This window comes from Macaca thibetana, chromosome 7 (genome assembly GCF_024542745.1).
Source record: "Macaca thibetana thibetana isolate TM-01 chromosome 7, ASM2454274v1, whole genome shotgun sequence".
Taxonomy (NCBI): Eukaryota; Metazoa; Chordata; class Mammalia; order Primates; family Cercopithecidae; genus Macaca; species Macaca thibetana.
This window is the reverse complement of record NC_065584.1, coordinates 111,206,980-111,220,950: the sequence shown is the minus strand read 5'-3', so window position 1 is coordinate 111,220,950 and position 13,971 is coordinate 111,206,980. Positions and strand designations below refer to the sequence as shown.

General features: G+C 43.5%; 1 long non-coding RNA gene and 1 other non-coding gene across 2 annotated transcripts; both read right to left on the bottom strand.

Annotated features, from left to right (window-relative positions):
* Window positions 1-1,722: 1,722 nt before the first annotated feature.
* Window positions 1,723-13,218, bottom strand: LOC126958101 (uncharacterized). The gene is made up of 3 exons (XR_007727096.1): window positions 13,125-13,218; window positions 4,047-4,172; window positions 1,723-1,951 (listed from the first exon to the last, which is right to left on the bottom strand). It is a non-coding gene; the product is annotated as an uncharacterized LOC126958101 (long non-coding RNA).
* TRNAE-UUC (transfer RNA glutamic acid (anticodon UUC)) lies at window positions 6,551-6,622 on the bottom strand. The gene has a single exon. It is a non-coding gene; the product is annotated as a tRNA-Glu (tRNA).
* Window positions 13,219-13,971: the final 753 nt, after the last annotated feature.

The following is a 13,971-nucleotide window of genomic DNA, read 5'->3' as shown; positions in this document are numbered from 1 at the left end:
CACACTAGGCCAGTTCTGAGACTACCTTTTTAAGAAAAGTGAAAATTCCTGCTTTCTTCCTTTTGGAAACTAGCCACCATGTAAGGAGTGCAACTACCCAGAGACACACTCTATGGCACGTGGAGGAGTGCTGGATAACAAGATGCCACATGGTTAGGTACTAGGGTCAGCTCCATCCAACTACCAGCTGAATCCAGCCAAGTGAGTGACCATGGCAAATGTTGTGGGAAACAGCAGCAAACCATACTGCTGAGCCCTTCCTTAATCATAAGCAGAACAATGTTTTTTGTTTTGTTTTGTTTTAAGCAGCATATTTTGGGAGTAGTTTGTTACATAAGCTCAAAACCAATAACTTACAGTTTCAGAGAAGACCAGCAGATAAACAAGTAGTAACAAAAAGTATGATGCATGTTTGGCTTGCTTCCTCTGCTCTGTATTTCAGGAAGGTGTAATCTTACAAATATTTCCGGGTCATCTGACCAGCTGGCTCCTGATTAGGTTATGTCAATTGCAGGCACTGTCAATTTAGCCCTTGGGATAATTGACAGGAGGTTGGAAGGTAGGAGGAAGAGACAGTTTTTTTCCTTCTCTTTTCTAGAGTAGTGATTGACTCCAGGTTCTGGTATCTTAGGCATTTCCAGCAGAAGTCGCCAGAGCTGCTCATGAGATTCAGCAGTTCCAGAAGCTGAGATGGTGTGTAGTGAGTGGCATGCTGTCACGGTGGCCATCACAAGCAGCTGAGCGACTACAACATCAGCAGCCTGGGCATTTCCAGCAGTATTATCTGCAGGCCCTAACAATGTCAGTGGTCAGATGATCCCCAGTGCTTCCAGTGCCACTTCCTCCCTCTTTGCTCTTTGGTCACTTCTTCTACTAGAAATACCTAAAGTGTAATCTGGCCTGGCGCGGTGGCTCACACCTGTAATCCCAGCACTTTGGGAGGCTGAGGTGGGTGAATCACTTGAGTCCAGGAGTTCAAGACCAGACTGGTCAACATGGTGAAACCCCGTCTCTACTGAAAATACAAAAATTAGCCAGGTGTGGTGGCAAGTGCCCGTAGTCCCAGCTATTCGGGAGGCTGATGCAGGAGAATAGCTTGAACCTAGGAGGCGGAGGCTGCAGTGAGCTGAGATCACGCCACTGCACTCTAGCCTGGGTGACAGAGTGAGACTCTGTCCCACCAATAAAAAATTAAAAAAAAATAAATAAGTAAATAAAGTGCATTCTGCTTTTCTAGTGAGACATCCATGGATACAGCTCTTGTAAGCAACACTGCTCTCAGGGAACAGACACCCAGTGATGAAAAAGTTGAGATTGTTTATCTTTCCTTGGGCATAAATACAGTAACAACCTCATTATCTGTGGAAAATGAGATACTGGTATTTCACATATGTAGCGGCAAATATTAATTAATTAATTAATTAATTGATTTTTGAGAGGGAGTCTCACTCTGCTGCCCAAGCTGGAGTGCCGTGGTGTGATCTCGGCTCACTGCAACCTCCGCCTCCCAGGTTCAAGTGAGTCTCCTGCCTCAGCCTCCCGAGAAGCTGGAATTGTAGGCACCCGCCACCATGCCCAGCTAATTTTTTTATTTTCAGTACAGACAGGGTTTTGCCATGTTGGCCAGGCTAGTCTTGAACTGTTGACCTCAGGTGATCCCCCCACTTCAGCCTCCCAAAGTGCTGGGATTATAGGCATGAGCCACTGCATCCGGCCAAATATTTATTTAAATTATAATTTGGCATTATGTAGGATAAAGGTCTCTGAAAGTTAACGTACTGGAACTAAGAGACGGCTACAATAAACCATTGTGATGGGGGGCTGGCTATTTCTGACTGCACTCAAGAGTTTACAGAAATGCTTAAATTCTCAGCTCAATGTATGATCAGAGGACTAGAGATCTTGTGATGGCTCTCAGATGATCCTCAGACAATCCATTGTCCTTTGTTAGCTGCAAGAAATAAGAGATACAGTTGAAAATCAGGCCCATAATTTGATTCTGCAAGTCACAGAATTCAATATAAGTTAGAGTCACAGCCTTTCCATATCACTTAAGTGAAAGTCAGGGCACTAATTTAGAAAGAATGGGACCTCCATGAAATGGAATGGGGATATTTCAGTTGGTTCAGAAGAAACTGAGAATTATGAAGCCCCAAATTTCCTTGAGCTTTTTGCCAGTAGAAGCGGCCTCCCCTTCCTCTGTCTGAGAAAGAGCCTCTTCTCTCACTTGAAGCCTTGATCAGGGCTTTTCAGACCTTGATGTGCATAAGAATCACCTGAGGATCTTGTCAAAATCAACATTTTGACTCGCTAGGCCTTGAGAGTGGCCTGAGATTCTGCACTTCTAGCAGGCTCGTAGGTGACACCATGGCTGCTGATTCACAGATCACACTCGGCACACCGAGGGACTCAATAAGTGCCTCCCCATAGCGGTTGAAAAGGATGTCAATTATCTACCAGATCTATCCTCACCATCTGTCAAGGTTTCCGGACCTGAAATTAGGAGATCAAGTATAAAGTCTAACCCAGCATGAGATAGCATTGAAAGAGTGGTAACAGCATGCCAATTTCACATATTGGTATTTCACATATGTAGTGGCAAATATTAATTAATTAATTAATTTTTGAGAGGGAGTCTCACTCTGTTGCCCAAGCTGGAGTGCCATGGTGTGATCTCGGCTCACTGCAACCTCTGTTCTTATATTAGAAAGAAGTTAAAAAAGATGTAAGGAAATGGATCCTAAGATTGCTAGAACAAGGAAAAAAGATAACATTGAATTAGGTCAAATTTATCAAAACAGATTCCACATGTTAGTTTGAGGGTTGGGGAGTAACTCTACCTCCCAGCTTGCCTCGTTAGTTGACTGAAACCTGGACTTAACGTGGCCACTTTCATTGAGGGTGCAGTGTTGTACACCCGTGGTGTGAGGTGGACTAACACTCTTAAAGACTTAGGCAAATAGTTACACTGGAGTGGGATTTATCAAGTATGACCCACAAACCTGCCCATTCACTGCGTTTCCCAGATGGGACCAGACTTTCTTCATTTAAGTATTGAGAAATGCATGGGTGAGGAGAGAACCAGATGCTTGAAAACTCTTTTGTAGCAACCTTCCATGAGCCAGCTTGGTGAGAAAATCCACAGTGCTTCCTGATTCACTGGGAATCATGGAATCTCACAGTGGCAGGGTCTAAGTATTAGATACAGCAAAACCACCAGGAAAAAATGGGCACAGCAGGGATCTTTGGCAGTGATGTCCTAAGAATGAAATAAACGGGTGGAATGCTGAATGATTGTTTGAAATATGCAATTTTATTTGATTTGATTTCTTATTTTTTAAGAGACAGGATCTTGCTCTGTCGCCCAGGCTGGAGTGCCGTGGCCCGATCATAGCTCACTGCAGCCCTGAATCCCTGGCCTCAAGGAATCCTCCCACCTCAGCTTTCCAAAGTGCTGGGATTATAGATCTGAGCGGGTATGCTCGAGTGGTCTATGCAGTTTTAAAACTCTAGATCTGGTGGCCAGAAACATGACTCGATTTACTGGAATTGAGATGTTTTGTGTCATCCAGTACCAAGAACTGAGTCAGCTCACAGTCCAAAGTTCCACTGGAGGAAGGGGAGACTCGGCCTACTTGAAGAATGGCCCTTCTACACTGCAACAGGAATATGTTGTAAAGGTCCCCCTTGCCCATTCTCCAGAGGACCTGTGGTCATTTGTTCTGTTAATTTACACTGATTTTGATGTGGCACTGCTTCAATCCCTTGCTGCAAGTAGGAAGCTCAGAATTTTTATTGTTATTTATTCCTCCTGCTCTTCCAATACTTTTTTGAGGTTCCTTGGAGCTCAGTAAGTAAATGATATTTTGGCCTAAACCTATCTCAGCATGGTTCCTGTGGGTTGCAGACCAACCTAATTCCATTATGTACAATTCAAATATACGTATTTGGCAATTGACATTATTGTAGTGCTCTTGGAATCTTGGAATGAGGACTACTATGGTGAGAAAAGACAAATGGTGTTCCCAGAACTTCCCCGTTCTTACCAAAATGGTAAACCCAAAGTGATCTTGCATCCCACGGGGAATCAGACAGATTCGTGCCACCAACAAAGACTTGAAAGAACAGAAGTTTTCCTATCATCTGCCCAGTTATTCACTTGTCCACTTGACCTGTGCAAAAGACAAACAGATCTTGAGAATAACTTGACTGATGCACATTTACAATCCCCCTCACCTTGCTAACTCATCCTTCAGGTCTCAGCTGAAATACCATTTCCCTGAGAAACTTCTCTGACACATAGAGTAAGTTGTGCACACCCTCCCTCTCCCAAAAGTCAGTAAGGCTGAGTGCATAATGGTAGATGACAATTACACAAAAATGACACTTGTATAGGTTGGTCTGAAGCCAGGAAAACAGATACTTCAAACAGGTAAATCTAACAGAGGAAATTGGTTGCTAATTATTGTTTGAGGAGCTAGAGGCGCAAAAGGGGCTAACAAGTAGATTATTCAGATATTAGTAACTGCAGGTGCCCCATTCACTTAGGGCTGAAAGAACAAAAAGGGAGGATGGTATTACCTGCAGGTAGGAGCTTGCCCTGCAAGACCACTGCTGGGCACTGCCATTGCCACTGGGTCCACACCACTGTCAAATCCACTTATGCTCTGCTGAAGCTTCCAGGCTCCTGGAGCCCACAGCTGCCCACTGCTGCCACTGCTAGTGGTTCTCAGCTGATGACAACCCCTGTTAGAATGTCCAGTGCCACTGGATTCCACAGTTGCAGGCAGCCATCGGGGACTCTGTGTTCCTGATATATTCCAATCCTCCAACAGAACCTCCCCGGGGCAGGTGCTAACCCGATGTCTACTGGAAAGGGAGTCTGGGAAACGGGGTTTGCAGAGATCCAGGCCCCTCAAAAAGGAGAAGACTATAAAAGACACAAAAGAGGACACAAGCAAACAAGAAAATGACCAGAGCAGTCCAACCTTTTGGCTACTTGGCATCCACTCCCAGCCTTCCACCTGAGTTTCATTTCTGTACAATACAATGCTCAGGGTAGTCTGCTGGAGTTATATGAAACACGTGAAACATTTTCATGTACTTTTTCAAAAGATAAAAAGTCCCATCTATAGCTGTCCCTGAAGCCAACTCTGGATGAGGCTGACAAGGTAGTTCTGGCCAAGCCAATGGTACCCTGGAGTTGCCTAATGGAAGCAGGAATGGGGAGTTCCCACTCCCACTACACAGTCTTTTAAGATTGAGTTCTGTACATCATCCCCTGTAAATATGTCTCAGATGGCAACCAGTGTGAGAGATATTTACAGGAGAAGCTTTTCAGAACTCAATCTTAAAACAATTGTCATATGTCACATAATGGAAAAGTCTAATGCAAAAATTGCAAAGATTCAAATGATCTTTTGGGCCAAATCTTATATTGCCTGCAGTACAAACTGAGAGCATAGAATCAAAATTCGGTCAAGGAATGGAAGTGACTATCTCTGCATGAATAGTACAATTCCCCCCCCCCACATAATATCATATTCCTGTCTGCAACTCATGCTGTTGGTTCATGAATGGTTCAGGCTCTCACTGGTCCATGTTCGTGCTTTCTAGACTGATGTTGATTTTGATTTTGATTGTCCGAATTAGGCTGAAGCATCAGCATTGGAAGTAGTCACAATTTGGTTAGTCCAAGTGAGTGGCACAAAGATTGTTTCAAACAGTAGAACTTTCCAAGGAGATGACCCTGCCTGTTCTGGAAGCGGTCAGCTCTCCACTACTCAGGCTTATATTATGGTTAAGAGAATGCAGGCCTAAGCACGGAAAGCAATATTTGAATCCCATTCGGGAAACGGCTTAGAAGCCAAGAAAGTTTCAAGAACTTTCCACCTCTGAAAATGTGTATTTGCTACGAGTGTTGACCTCAACTTAGCCACATGTGTGATTCTATCCAGAGGCTGATCCCGTGCCTCAGTTTCCCCAACTTCTGTGAAAGCTGACTTGGTGAATGGGATCTGGTGTCTGTCCTTACCCTCTACGTCCCTGTGCAAACCTCTACTGAAGCTATATTTCTACTTGCAGACCTCTCACTTCTTTATATCCCAGCCCCATTGACTTCTGCTTCAGGAAGCGCCTCCCCTCCCTTCTCAGTCCTCAAACTTCAGAGGGAGGCTCCTGTGGCTGGGATCTTCCATGCTCCTTCTTGTCCCTCCATCCTGTTCACCATGTTGCTATCTGCAGGCTGGAAACACTCACTGAGGGCATAGAGAACAGTGAATTGCCTAGAACGTAAGAATTCCTTTGTAAGATTTGACACCTAAATATTATCGTTATTTGTTGTGGAAATTTGGTATGCAAGCACAGCAATGCTGATTACATAGCCCGTTTTGGGGGGCGTTTGCGAACTACGAGGAGAGTTTTCAGGTCTCCACACACCCTTGAGGATTATGTCGCTTTTCACAGTCGTGTTTTTAAGCTTCTTGCTAAGGCTTATAAATTTACGAGTTTCACTACGTTCCAAAGGGAAAAAAAAAAAAAAAAATCCGCATTCCCACACCGGGAGTCGAACCCGGGCCGCCTGGGTGAAAACCAGGAATCCTAACCGCTAGACCATGTGGGAGATGACGAGAGAACACTGGATTCTAAACTAATTGAATCATTTCCGCCTGCCCTTGCCTTCCGCGCTCCGCCCCGCCTCTGACAACAAAGCCCTGTCTGCGCCTGCGTGGGCTTTCGGCGCTGCCCCGTTGCTGACGGCGCGGTGCTCCTCGAAAGGCGGAGGCGGGGTTTGGCGCTGCGGCTCCCGGTACCGCCGGTTCTTCTGCGCGGAGGCCGCTAACCCGTCGCACCCCGGCTCGCGGAGGCCACCCCAGACCTCCTCAGCCCCGGCCCGTAGGAGCCCGCAGCCCGGCCTCAGTTTCCAGAAAGCACCTCCGTGCGATTTGGAAAGAGCACGGTTTGAAGGGCTGCAGAACGGAGCCCCGCAGGCCTGGTCTGGGCGCCGAGCCCCACCTGCCATTAGACCCCATTCTGCCAGTCAGGCCGTTTTAACTGAAATGTTGCATTTAGATGAATTTTAGTTTCGTGAACCAAGCCCGAATGGATGAAACTCATAGGACATGTTTTGGAGCCAAAGGCCTTCCGAAACGGCTGGCTTTAAGATCTTGTTCAGAGAGCCTGCCCTTTGCAGGGACGTGGTTGGAGCTGGAGTTCTTTATCCTCAGCAAACTGATGCAGGGAACAGAAAACCAAACACCGCATGTTCTCACTCACAAGTGGGAGTTAAATATTGAGAACACATGGACACAGAGGGGAACGACACACATGGGATCTATGGGAGGGTGGAGGGTGGAGGAAGGACAGGATCAGGAAAAATAACTAACAGGTGATAGGCTTAGTACCTGGGAGATGAAATAATCCGTACAACCACCCCCCATGACACAAGTTTACCTATGTAACAAAACTACGCGTCCTGCACATGTATCCCTGAACTTGAAAGTTTTTTTTTTTTAATCTTGTTTAGGGATGGCCTTACATTATTAAAACAAAACACCTAAAATCGTAAGGGAAGAACCCACTTATTGCACTACGGTAACAACACTTCCATGGCCAAAAAAAAAAAAAAAAAAGTAAAAAACTAAACTGCTGAATGGCAGATAAACATGTAAAACCCATAGAAGAAAAAAAAGAGAGAGACTGGTATTATATAGATCAGAAACTACACATGAATGATAATAAGACAATCACTGCAACATAAAAGTGAGAACTTAATGTTCAGCCCCTTCATGGAGAGGAAGCCCATGGCTAAGAGGCATTTGAGAAAGATCTCAGCCTCACTGATACACAGCCAGCATTTGGCCAACAAGCAAAAGCGTGGAAATGTCAGGTACTGGCAAGCATGTGGAGAAAAGGAATTTTCTAGAAACTTGTAAAGCTTGATCAGGGAGGGAGATTGTCAGGATTTCCTAAACGTGCCTATGATCAAGCAATTCCATTTAAAAAATTTTTGCAAAACTAGTACGGTTCTGGAAATGCTGTGCATACACTGAACACGAAGTAATACTGCTTTGAAAATACCTGTGTTAGACACAGCTTAAGGCACAGTAGCACTACCACACTGCAGCCGGCAGAACCGTCCTAAGCAAAAAGCATAGAAGGATGGAGGGGTTACGAGAATCTTAATTTCAGCTCTAAGAATTTCAAAGGTCTATGTGATAAAATAAAATAGTTTTTAAGTATTTCAAACATTTGTGGGAAGAAATCACTATAAACAATGCAACAGCCAGCCCTAGGCTGGGAGAAAATATTTGAAATATTTTTGATAGGAAAAAGTGACTATCCTTACCGCTGAATCTAAGCATTCAAGAAAAACCCACAGAAGGGGCTGAGGCTGTGAATAGAGGACTTAGAGGAGAGGGGTTCTGATTGGTCAGCAAATGGGGGCTGGAGCCAGCTCAACCTTGCTGGTACCATAGCAACACAATTTAAAGCAGTGCTGAAATATCCAGCATTAGGGAGGAAGTGAGGCCACAATCTCAGACAATGACAATAGGTACAGCCCCTTTGGGGCAGGAGCAACCTGACAATTATCTATCAAAATAGGAAGGTGCACCTTCAATCTAGAAATTTCAGTTCAGCGTTGCCCAAGGCCAGGAGCCCTGTGATGGCCATGTCTTAAAGGAGTCAGTCTGGGGGCCAACTCTGGGCAGTAGCAAGCAGTGGGGACTTGGGAACCCTGAGGCCTCTAAATCCCGGTCTGCTGCTCCTACACCAGGACAAGGCCATTCACCTTTCTGACAAATGAACAGAGTGGCTGGCTTTCTCCTGCTGTGCTGTGCAGTTTTGCTGGGAATCGGCCGCCCAGGCACAGGCGGTCTTTCCCAGATGTTTCTCTCTCAGTGGAGCCATGGATGGGTAAGGGGTGAGTCTTAATTCCAGGCCCAGGTGCTTAGACAACTGGCAAGTGTTTCCCACTCTGCTAGTCCGCTACCTGAATGCAGAGGATTCTGAGGCTGGAGGAGGATCCAGCGCCACAGATGGAAAAAGAGTGGGTCCCTGAGTCACTGCATGGAAACCACTTCCAATCACCAATGAACACACTGAGTTCTTATAGCCAGAAATAAAGTTTTATTGCATTCATCATTTAAATTTGGGGCTTGTTTGTTATCACTATCCTAAGTGACACAACAGGGTCCTGAAAAAAGGGCAAGCACCACAAAAATGAAACAAGTGTTCTAGTAGATGATTACATGTCTTAGCAATGATGGCAGGGCTGGGGTGGGGAGACACTGAGGTAAAGTATGGTAGAAACTGAAGTATAATAAGAAGGCTTGAATAGTGTGCTTCATTTTACTGAGTAGTGTATCAGGATATTTCACTTCAGTTTGGTAATATTAATCCAAATAATTTTTAAAAATAGGAACGAATATCATACATTTCTATAATTTATTGGAGATTAATGTACTTTAATAATTTAGAATTTAAATTTAAGAAATGTATAGATCTGAAAGATAACTGGGGATTTTCAAGGCTAGAACCTCAAAAATATCCAGTAGGTAAAAATCACTTGCCCCAAATCATCCAACTGAGAGATTTCGTGAAATCCTTTTAGCAGATCCTCCTGCATTGGTCCCATGATAAAAATAACATTGGAATATGATGAAATGAATGAAAACCTAGACAGCATTTTTTCCGTCAAGGAATGGAAAGTTCCATGACAAACATTCTGAACCAAAAGTTTTCAAATTCCAGTGTCTTTCTATTAGTTGTAATTTGGGTGCCATAATATTACTGGTAATCAATGGTTTATTAACTTGAGCAACCTGAGAGTTAAAATAGAATAATATTTTATTTGTGTGTGTGTGTGTGTGTGTGTGTATTCATGTGTATAAGTTTCCTCCCTCTTTTGAAGTCGGGTGTCCCTGGCATAAATGCTATTTTTTTTTTTTTTTTTTTTTTTTTTTGAGACGGAGTCTCGCTGTGTCTCCCAGGCGCCCGCCACCGTGCCCGGCTAATTTTTTGTATTTTTCTTCAGTAGAGACGGGGTTCACCGGGCCAGCCAGGAGGGTCTCGATCTTCTGACCTCGTGATCCACCCGCTTCGGCCTCCCAAAGTGCTGGGATTACAGGCGTGAGCCACCGCGCCCGGCCCTAAATGCTATTTCTAAAAGCTCACTAGGGCCAGGCAGGAGAATCGCTTGAACCTGGGAGGCGGAGCTTGCAGTGAGCCGAGATTGCGCCACTGCACTCCAGCCTGGCGACACAGCGAGACTCCGTCTCAAAAATAAAAATAAAAATAAATAAATAAATAAAAGCAAACTAGCTAATTTTTGGAAAAACTACGGAACCTCTGAATTTGAATTTCCCTCTGTAATAATAAGAATCACTGTGAGGGCACTGAGTCCTTGTGAGGGTGAGTTCCTGGTATCACGCCTGAAATGAAGGTGGTACTTGCTGCGGGTTAACTGCCAGTATCCACTGTCACCTGCAAATGCTCTGTGGAGAGCCTCGGTCCGGCCACCTCCACTCAGCTAATGAACAGGGATCAGACGGGACCCGTGGCTCCTCCAGTGACAGATCTGGCTGATCACTTCTCCAGTGGTGTTTGGTTCTGACTGAGGAAATTACCTGCATTTCACCCGTATTCTGCCTGCCGAGACCTCTGTGACAGTATCATCCCCAGAAAGCTGAAGGGACTTGCTTAAGTGCACACAGCCAGTTTGGCCGAGCTGCTGGGAAAGACCTCGTGTGTTCTCCGCATGCACATGCGTGCTTTCCTCTTCAGCTCTCTTTTGCTGGAATCTGTCAGTGCTTCTTGTCTTTATTAGTTATTTGATAACTGTTTAAGGCCTTGTGGTTTTCGTCATCTTTAAGCCAGTTAATCAGAGCTCTTTCATATGTGAACATCACATGTGCAATACACAGAAATACACAGAAAGACAGAAGAAGATCCAGTAGTTGTAAGATTTTTCAGTTGCCAGTTTTTAAGTTTCTTAAATGTATGTTTTCAAAAACCTTAAATTGAATGCAAGTTCCTTGGGCAAGAGTCACGTCTGAGCTGTTTTTCTGCCCTGTCCATGGAAAAGCATGGAGCCTGGTACACAGTTGATGTGCAACTATTTTCTATTCTGTAAAAGAAAGGGAGTCTCACACTCTTGTGCAGGCTGGAGCGCAACAATTGTTTTGATGGATGTATTTCCTTTTTAATGATAATAGGGTTATAGAAATAATTTTTGGCAAGTCCAGCTTTCTCCACTCGTGTTAAATAAATGTGTCCAGTGGGGAAGGAAGATACCCTTATTCTTGCTCTAACAAACACACAGAACAAAACAAAAGTTGACATTGCCTCCAGAGAGTGTCTTTGGGGGTTCTCTAAGCCAAACAAAACTTCCATTTTAAAAAGTAATAGTTTAATTATATTAGCTTAACCTCATGAAATTGTCAAGAATCCACTGGTTTTGACTTACTACAATGGAAATTTCATATCGTTCAACTTAATTCCTCTACCCCTAACTGTGAGTGTCAGATCTACCTATTATATTAACAGAGGAGACTAAACAAAAAACTCACTGTTTAATTAAAACATGAGATTCTCCAACATCAACAATGACAAAAAATTGTACTTGCTTCCAAAGTTACAGATACTTTGATTTTTAAAGTGAAAGAATACTTCAGGGGAAAGAGGCATTTAACTGACGGCAATTAAAATATTTTATTTTGCACATTTTCACAAAAACATCTGACCTGAAGAAGATATATTCCAGGAGCCACTCACAGGGCTTGAAAAAGGCCAGAACAACTGAGGTTCCCGGCTGCTTAAGCCTCATTCACTTTGTGAGACTTCACCTTCTGCTGTAAGGAAAGAGTTAAACATTCCTGTCACTGTTCTCCCTTAGGTCCTATTATCAATGAGTGTGGGCCTTCACTGGATCCCTCCAGAATTGTAGGATAGGCTTCCTCGCTGGCCTCTCGTGCCTCAGGTTTGTCCTCTGTCTAATACGATTATGGCAGTCCACTGTTTAAAACCCTTTAATGGGCATTAATTATATCAGATCACGTTCAAATTCCTTAGCAATTCAGGAAGGTTATTAGCATCTGACTCATGCCCCCACCCACAGCCTCACTTCTCTGCTTCGGATCCTTGAAGCTTCTCCTAACACACCCTACTGCTTGAAAACATTTTTCTTTTGTCTGGTTTGTTTCTTCCTAAAATCCCTTCTTTCCCGGACTTTATGCATGTTGTTTGTCCACTCTACCTAAGAAATGTGTACCTGTCAGCAAGACTCAGCTTAAATGTAACTTCATTATAGAAATACTCCTAAATAAATACGTAGTTCAAAAAAGAAATCCTCCTGGAATTGAGTTCTGTGCCATGGTGTCTCCATCCCCATCCCAAGAGGATTATTCTCATCATACCACTGATAAAAAAAGAAACTTCGGCTGAATTAAATGTAAAGAGATTTAAGAAATGAACAATTCGTGAATTAGGAAGCCTCCTGAGCCAGAGTAGACTCTGAGACTCCAGCACAGCCATGGGGTGGAAGAAGACTGATGGACAGAAAAAGGAAAGTGACATATGGAAAACGGAAGTTAGGTACAGAAACAGCTGGATCGGGTACAGCTCGGCGTTTGCCTTATTTGAACAGTTTAAACAGTTGGCTACATTTGATTGGCCAAAACTCAGTGACTGGCACAAGTGTAGGCTGTGGTCTGTTTACACCTCCACTTGTTATAGTTCACGATGTACAGAGAAACCTTTAGGCTGAACTTAAAATATGTAAGGAGACAGCTTTGGGCTAAACTTGATTTAACAATTTCACCCCCAATTTGAGAGATCAACCAAAACTTTAGCCATTGATGTCACTATAACCATTGTAAATATACTTATTTGGTCTTGAAACCCACTGGGAAATGGTAGAACAGTGCGTTTTGCAAGGTAGGAGCAAGGACTGAGTAGAAGGTACCTCCTTATGCTGGAACGTCCTGTTTACAGGAGAAAAACAAAGCCTGATCTGTTCTAGGATCTGTGTGTTTCCTTAACATCTTAGTTTGATTACGTCACATTTAACATGAGTGACTCCATTTTGGTTTGGAGGGACTCTTCTCAGTGGTGAGATTACGAACCCAAGGCCCGAGTTCCTGAAGTTTTACTGCAGTGAGGATGAAAACAGCAGTCTTTCTCTGATGTCTCAGAAGATCCAGTCTTTGGGTTCTAGATTGTGAAGGAGTTGACCGTCCTCAGTGAACCATAAAAAGCTTTTTTACCTGTGACATCATAATCTACTGTTGTAACATCAGTCCTCTTGCATGGTAAAGCTTTCATACAACCAGAAAACATGCATTGAAAGTGACAATTAAATGATATCCCGCTATAAATGTTTCAATGACCCATTGGGTAGCCAAATGTACCCGAAGCTTTAATTTGTCTTCCCAGGAATATGGGTTTGAAAAACCAAACATGGGTCACAAACTATTTTAGCAATTTAGAAGTCATCATGCCAAAATATATTTAATTTGGATCATTTTATCTTTTTTATGATGAGTTGTGGAATGCAGAGCTTTTAATAAAACCTTTAAGGAGTCAGAAAGGACAAGGTGACTGTCCTGGTTCTCTGTGAGTTCATGCTTAGCATTGGACTTATGTCCTCTTGAATACCAGTTGCTTCTCCAATTTAGATACTTAATGCTGATAACTGATGGGTTAACATAGGTAATTTGACTTAGACCTTGGAGTTCATTCAAATAGTATTATCTAAACAATTTCAGTATTGGCTGATTTAGCGTGAAAATCTGGCAAAGTATTTTCTTGGTATTCAATTAATTTTTGTTTTACTTGGGTTAGCAGTTTTATAATCCGGTCAGTCTTTTCATTAAAGTTCCAGGAATTCTTACCCAAATGATGATTCTAAAGTTACCAGAAACCTGTCTTCAAGAGTGCTTTTCAGGGTCTTTTCCATCCTTTCCTGAACCT